A 7201-nucleotide genomic window follows, 5' to 3' on the forward strand; every position below is an offset into this window, starting at 1 on the left:
CTTCCCATAGCATCCTTTTCCAAAACATATTATCTGTTGAAAGAGGCCTAAATTCTTAATGAATTTGCCTAAATAGGTAGCCCATTAGTAGAACTTCTTATCCACAGGAGCAGTCTGAGGCCTTGCTGGAGCTAACTCACCTGGAAACCTCTTCAATATTTATTGTATTCATAGGGTTTCTCTCCTGTGCAAATTCTCTATTACTGAATAAGACCAGGGCTTGCCCTGGAAGCTTTCTCACATTCTTTACATTTAGAGGCCTTCACTCCAACATGGATTTTCAGGTGAACAAGAAGATGAGAGCATTGGATAAAGGTTTTTGCACACTTACTACAGTGATACAATTTCTCCCCAGAGTGAGTGAGTTCTCTGATGTCAAGAAAGGGGGAAATGCTGAATAAAGGCTTTCTCACACTCACCACAATTACAGGTTTTTATCCAGTATGGTTTCTCCTGTGTTTAAAGATTTAAATTCCAGGGGAAGTTTTTCCTACATTTATCACCTGTCTGTTGGAAGACTTTTTCACAACTGCCTTCCTTGTAAGTCTTCCCACTGAGTCTGCCAGATGTGCGGTGTCGGCTTCCAAGATGTGTTACTTACGCCGTAACACAGGGCCCCAGGGCTCAGAGTGCTCAGAGGGGTCCTGCTTCTCGGAAGGTCCGGAGCTTGGTTTAATATCATTGTCACAGTCTTGAGATTCTAAATTTTATCTTTGAACTTGTGTTGTATATGTGAAGGACAGGACAATAATGCATGCACCTGAGCAGAGGGTATGTCTTGCCCTCCCATTCACGCATAGCATTTGTAATCCCCTAGGAAGACAAAATCCCAGTGGACCCAATATTCATGGGAGTTCAGTGAGACTCTAACTATGAAGGGGAGCAAAATAGGCTGCCCCAAAGTACACCACTTTGTCTTGTGGATTATGTTGAGCTGAAGGCAATCAAGACCCAGAAGACTCAGGAAAAACATCTACCTCTCCATTAACTACTTAAAATAATTTAGATAGAGGGCCTGTACCAGAAAAAGAGCTATTACCAGACATAACTGTTTTATCTGATAGACTTAACTGCATGCCATGGCAAACGTCTGATAACCAAACATCTCCTCTCATTATCCTATGAATTATCCTCCTCCCCTTTGAAGTCCCAGACCCCTCTCCCATTCCTTGGCTCAGGATGGCATATAAACCTCAATTGCCTGAATTGCCCATGAGTCTCATATCTTTGGGACTCCTGTCTGTACATAATTAAATTTGTTTTTCTCCTGTTAATCTGTCTTAGGTCACTTTAGTTATTAGACCAGCCAAAGAACCTAGAAAGGATGAAGAGAAAATTTCCCGCCCCTAACGTACAGGGTAGGCATGTTATACCTGCACCTGAGTAAGCTGGGGTGCTGACAGCCAGGTGAGACCATACTTTCTTGCTGGAACCAGAACTTGCTCCTAACTCAGAAAGGTGGCAAATGGCAGGGTCTAAGAAACAGGAACAAGGAATCCACCACGTTCTTACTTGTGTTACTTCCCTGTGCTGGGCAGCCACTTACTGGAAATGATGGCAGAAGCGAAAGGGAAGAGAGCAACACACTGCCACCTTCTTTTTCTTTCTCCTTAGTCCTCAGCAGTTAAAGGAAGAGTTGATAGAATGTGTACCCGTCAAGAAGTGGTGAGTCACCCTGTACAGCATTTCCACTGTTCTGAAATACATATGCACATAGGAACTACAAAATACGAGTTGTGTAGAATTTGGTGATTCCTAATGCTTTTATATTTGCATTTAGAAGTGGTATTGTACAATCTAAAGGTGAACAGCAAAATTCATAATTAAAATTTTAATTTTTGTTTACTTTAAATGACATTAAATATGAGAGAGCCCATGGTAGGGGAAAAATAGGTTTTATATTTTAATACCTTTAACAATATGTTTTTTCTGCTTTTTGAACAAAGGGCCCCACATTTTCATTTTGCACTAGTCCTGCAGATTATGTAGCTAGTACTGCCTATGTGTATTTCTCTAAATATTTGGTTCTTTAGAGCAAACTTCTTATTGGTACTACTTTTGTCACCTAAAGTAGACAGACTGCACAGATATAACTTATTATCTGAGACAGACACCTAAGGGAAAGAGCAAAGGATGATTTAAGCATGGCCCAGAATATATATACTATGGGTCAACCTAAACCAAGCACAGTTTAACAGGGTCAGTTCAAGAGAGATAACACTAACACAGTAAAGATCCAGGACACAGATGAGAACAGTAGATCTTTGGCAATGATTACACTGAAAATTATGAGAGCATTAGAGAGTTATAATGTATATAAAACACTTTCAAAAGATATCTCCATTTAACCTCACAACTCATTCCTGTAAAGTAGATATTTTTGTCCCCCATTCAGAGGTGAAGAAACAGAAGCTCACAGAGGTTAAGTAACTTGCCTGTGGTGATTTAAAATATAACAATGAATTCTTTGACACAACTCCATCCAAAAGATGGAGCCTAATTTCCCTCCCCTTGAGTCTTGGCTGGACCTAGTGACAAATTTCCAAAAATGAGAATATGGTGGGAGTGGTGGTAGAAACTAGGCCACAGAAAGCACTGCAGCATCCTTGGTCTTTTGGATAACTCGTTTTGGGGAGAAACCAGCTGCCACACTGTGAGGACACTCAGGCATCCTGCCAAGAGCCATGTGAGGGAACCAATTTGAAAGCCAATCCTCAGCTTTCTTCAGATGACTACAGCCCAGCCAACATCTTGACCACTACCTCTTGAGAAACCCGGAACCAGAACATTCTACTAAACCACTTTCAATTCCTGACCCACAGAAACTATAGATATGTTTAAGATGGCACATTTGGGGGTAATTTGTTATATAGCAATAAATATGAAAAGGAAATGACCACACTAGGAAGCGTTAGAGACAGAATAAAGAGAGTTCTTGGGCGCCTGGGTGGCTCAGTTGGTTAGGCGACTGCCTTCGGCTCAGGTCATGATCCTGGAGTCCCTGGATCGAGTCCCGCATCAGGCTCCCTGCTCGGCAGGGAGTCTGCTTCTCCCTCTGACCCTCCCCCCTCTCATGTGCTCTCTCTCTCTCATTCTCTCTCTGTCAAATAATAAATAAAATCTTTATAAAAAAAATAAAGTTTCATTGGGCGCCTGGGTGGCTCAGTTGGTTAAGTGGCTGCCTTCGGCTCAGGTCAAGATCCTGGAGTCCCGGGATCGAGTCCCGCGTCGGGCTCCCTGCTCGGCGGGGAGTCTGCTTCTCCCTCTGACCCTACCCCCTCTCATGTACTCTATCTCTCTCTCATTCTCGCTCTCTCACATAAATAAATAAATAAATCTTTAAAAAAAAAAAAAAAAAAAGAGAGTTCTCTGCTGGTGCACTGTCCCTAAGATGTCTGGTAAATCACAGACTCCAGTACCAGATATTCTGATTCCAAAACTTATTTCCTCTTTACTAGATTATTCTACTCATTACAAGGATGAGAAAAGAATGCTAAGAATCAAAAGGAGAATCAAAGAAAATGTGGAATTGGAAGCTGAATGAACAGAAATAGTAGTGAATTAGCTATGAAGTGTTAGAGTAAATCCATCACCATAGGTCAATGCAACATTATGTGAGGGATGGAGGAGGGACAGAGAGTGGACTGGAGAAAGTGGGAACAATGGCCATTGATAATAATATGATTGAACAGAAATCGAGAAAAGAAGAATAAGCAGGCGAATAGAAACCATCAGGGGGCACTTGGCTCAGTCATTAAGTGTCTGCCTTTGGCTCAGGTCATGATCCCAGGGTCCTGGGATCGAGCCCCGCATCGGGCTCCCTGCTCCGCGGGAAGCCTGCTTCTCCCTCTCCCACTCCCTCTGCTTGTGTTCCCTCTCTCGCTGTGTCTCTCTCTGTCAAATAAATAAATAAAATCTTTAAAAAGAAAAAAATTGAAACCATCAGGAAAGTCCGATTCAATACTGAAGCTGATCCTGAAACAAGCCACCAACAGAGATTTTACTAAGGAGGGTGGAGACAGATCTACAGTGATTTGGGAATTTACTAAATACAGAAGATCCTCAACATTTCAAGTCAGCACAAGGGACTCCAAGGATCCATGTCTCTGTTCCTCATTTGATGAGTCACAAACACCTTAAGGCTGGGGTGCTAGAAGTTATTAAGCCAGTGAGAGAGTCCAGTTTCCACATTTCAACAAGTTTTCACTGTTCTCTGCAGATACAATAACTCTCATTAAGGCTGATGAGTTTATTATGTAAATGTTTGTTACATTTTAGTCAATTTGATGGAGGACATATACAGACCACTCAATTTTCTAAATTCTTCCTCCCCATATGATTCTCCTTCCCTTTCTGTTCTAAGGCCCACTGTCCATTTAGTGCTCAGTGACTCCCAGGAAACCTTCACTGACCTCCCCAGACCAGGGCAAAAGTATCCAGTTTTAAATTCCCGACTACACCTTTGACAAATACAAAATGGATATCAGGAGAAGTACTCTGGAAAGATGATCTGACCAAAGGTGAATTCAAGGTAAATTGTGCTTCTTACCTCCTTCCAGCAGGGGACTGAATCTCTAAGACTGACAGCAAAGCTGTGTTTCCATAAGCCAGAGTTGGAAACTCCAAGACCTGTGGCCCACTATTCTCTTCAAAAACATTACCTGTCAAAGGCAACAAGCTGGGACCTGGAGAAAACTAGATACAGTTGAGCTTGTGAGGGAACCACACTGGGAATTGGAAATAGAACTTATAAATCACAAGTAGTATAACCAAGGGACACAGAGCAGGAGACCTAGGAACCAGAAGCTCATCTAGTCTTCAAGCAATGGAAAACAGATAGCAAGAAGTAAGAGACAGACTTGGAACCACAGGGAAGATTTTATCTCAGTAATGATCTACTCATTCCAATTGTGCATCTATGTCCCCTCCCCACCATCCTCACTGTCCTACCCAGATTGCAACTCTTTTCTCACCCAGTATCCTAGATCATCAAAGTCTTTCCCTAAAGCCTCCTAGCATGCTCACTTCCTCTGCATTATGGATGTCTCTCACGCACACAAGCCTAGAGCTCTTTGGACAGGATGGTCAAGAACTGTTCCAGCACCTTTATAATCTGCTCCTTAATGTGTATCTTGGACCTCAGCCTCTAACAGCAACATTCCTAGAGTTAGCTCAGAGATTTTTGGGGCCCAGACATTTGTTTCCTGCTAACATTACTACCTAAAGCATTGGCAGAATTTCTGGTCAATAGACCTATTCCACTGCTGCCAAGATTCTTACACCCTAGTCTGGCCCCCTTCTTTTACTAATAGAGGTTATTTGGCTTTTGGAGACTGTCTTAGGGATCAGTTTGCTAAAGTCTTCAACTCCTTAGTCATCCTGATCTTGAATAGAGATAGGGTTCAGGAAGATTCCACTGAGTGTTCTGGGAGAATTCCTAAGGCAGGGAAAATTTAACATTTCCCTGATAAAACTGTCACATACCCTTGTTTTGTCTAAGAAGTCATTACAACACCGCAAAATAAAATCTTAGGCTTAGGTAATGCTTTTGTAAAGCTATACAGATTTTCCCTCCAAAATGGCCTTAAATTTTTCAGGCTTTAATACCAACCAACCAAGTAAAAACATATTTACTAAGCATTTAATACAACTCAACAGATAATACAAAGAAAGACAGGACAGATCCCTGCCATCCAGATGCTGCTAAGATTCCAGAAATAATACTTCTGCCTTTGGTGAGGGCAGCCTGGGTACCACATAAGAAAGAGCAGAATTGAAAAGGAAGAAAGCAAAATCAAAGAAAAGCAATCAAATCCAGCTAAAGGACATCTGTCTTGGAGCAAGTGGCTCAGTACAGCACAGAGGATTTAGAGGAGCTGAAAGAGAAAGCTAGAGATGTACTACCTTTCCTTCTCTAACCTGAGCTCCTTGCCCACCACGGCAGATGCTCATTCTCACATATCTCAAACTCTGCAAGACCCTCAACACCAACCTCACTGCTCTACCATCAGTCTTCAGTTCAGTCATAACCACCTTTCCAATATATGTCCGTTCTTACAAGGGTGATCTGCTTTGTCACAGGTCATCTATGTGTGCCGCCTCAACACTGAAGTCTTATTCATTTGTTACCTTTAGGCAGGTTCTCTGCTAGTCCTGTAAGTTAGCAAAGCGCATCAGTGGTTCTCTGCTTCCCACTCCACCACCAACTTAAAGAACTTGCGGAGAGGAAGCTTCTTGGATAAGCCGCCGCACATCAGCGGTTCAATTTTTCCAGTGCCCTGTTCTCTACCTGGGATTTCAATTTTCTCAAGGAGACTGTTTGAAGTGTCTGTAACACTCATTCTCTGCACCACTCACGCAGGAGTTCATCTGAGCCCTGGAACAAATGAATTACCCCTCTGCACAAGACACAGGAGCTCAGTGATGCAAACATGGAGAGGACAGCCTCAAGGAGCTCTCTGCCTAGAATACGGTAAGAAATCCAATTACTAAGCGGTTTTTACTGTAGTCCGTACGAAAATCCCAAGTTTCTAAGCGTTGTGACGGCAACGCGGTATTCCCCAGTTCTTGAGAACATGTCTACGAAGCATTGTCCTTCCCGATCTGTGGACGACGTGACCTCAGAGAGTTCACCTAATACTCGGAGAACTGGGGACTCCGGCGGCAAGTCCCGCCGCCTCGGAGCCGAAGCTGGCGAGCACCGACTGCTAGGCCAGAACCTCCCTGGCGCGCGGTCGGCTGCACACACGTGGCAGGTCGCGGCGCCCCGGCTCTGAAGTGTCGGGATACACAGTACACCCAGAAATGACGTCACTCTCGCGGCGCCCCGCGTGGCCGCGCGGCAGGAATCCGGGGCGGAGCGGGGTCGCTCGCGTCCCGCCCGCGCCGTGCGGCCTCGAGCGGGTGCCCGCGCCCCTCGCTTGTTCCCGGGCTGACCGCGGGACGCACGGCGCAGCGCCCAGCACGGAGGCCTCAGCGTCCCCTGCGGGCGGCCGTCCTCCCCGCCGGCAGGTGGGTCCGCGCTGACGGCGCTCGGCCGGAGAGCACAGGCCGCGGCGGGGGAGGCGGGGCGCGAGGCGGCCGCGCGCGACCCCTCCTTCCCGCAGGCGGCCCCCGCCCCTCGCGTCCCGGCGGGCCGCCCGCGCCACGTGCCGGCGGGCGGCCCCGCGCCCCCAGCGCGCGGGGATCCCTGGTCCCGCCG

Source organism: Neomonachus schauinslandi, chromosome 8 (genome assembly GCF_002201575.2).
Source record: "Neomonachus schauinslandi chromosome 8, ASM220157v2, whole genome shotgun sequence".
In the NCBI taxonomy this organism is placed as follows: domain Eukaryota; kingdom Metazoa; phylum Chordata; class Mammalia; order Carnivora; family Phocidae; genus Neomonachus; species Neomonachus schauinslandi.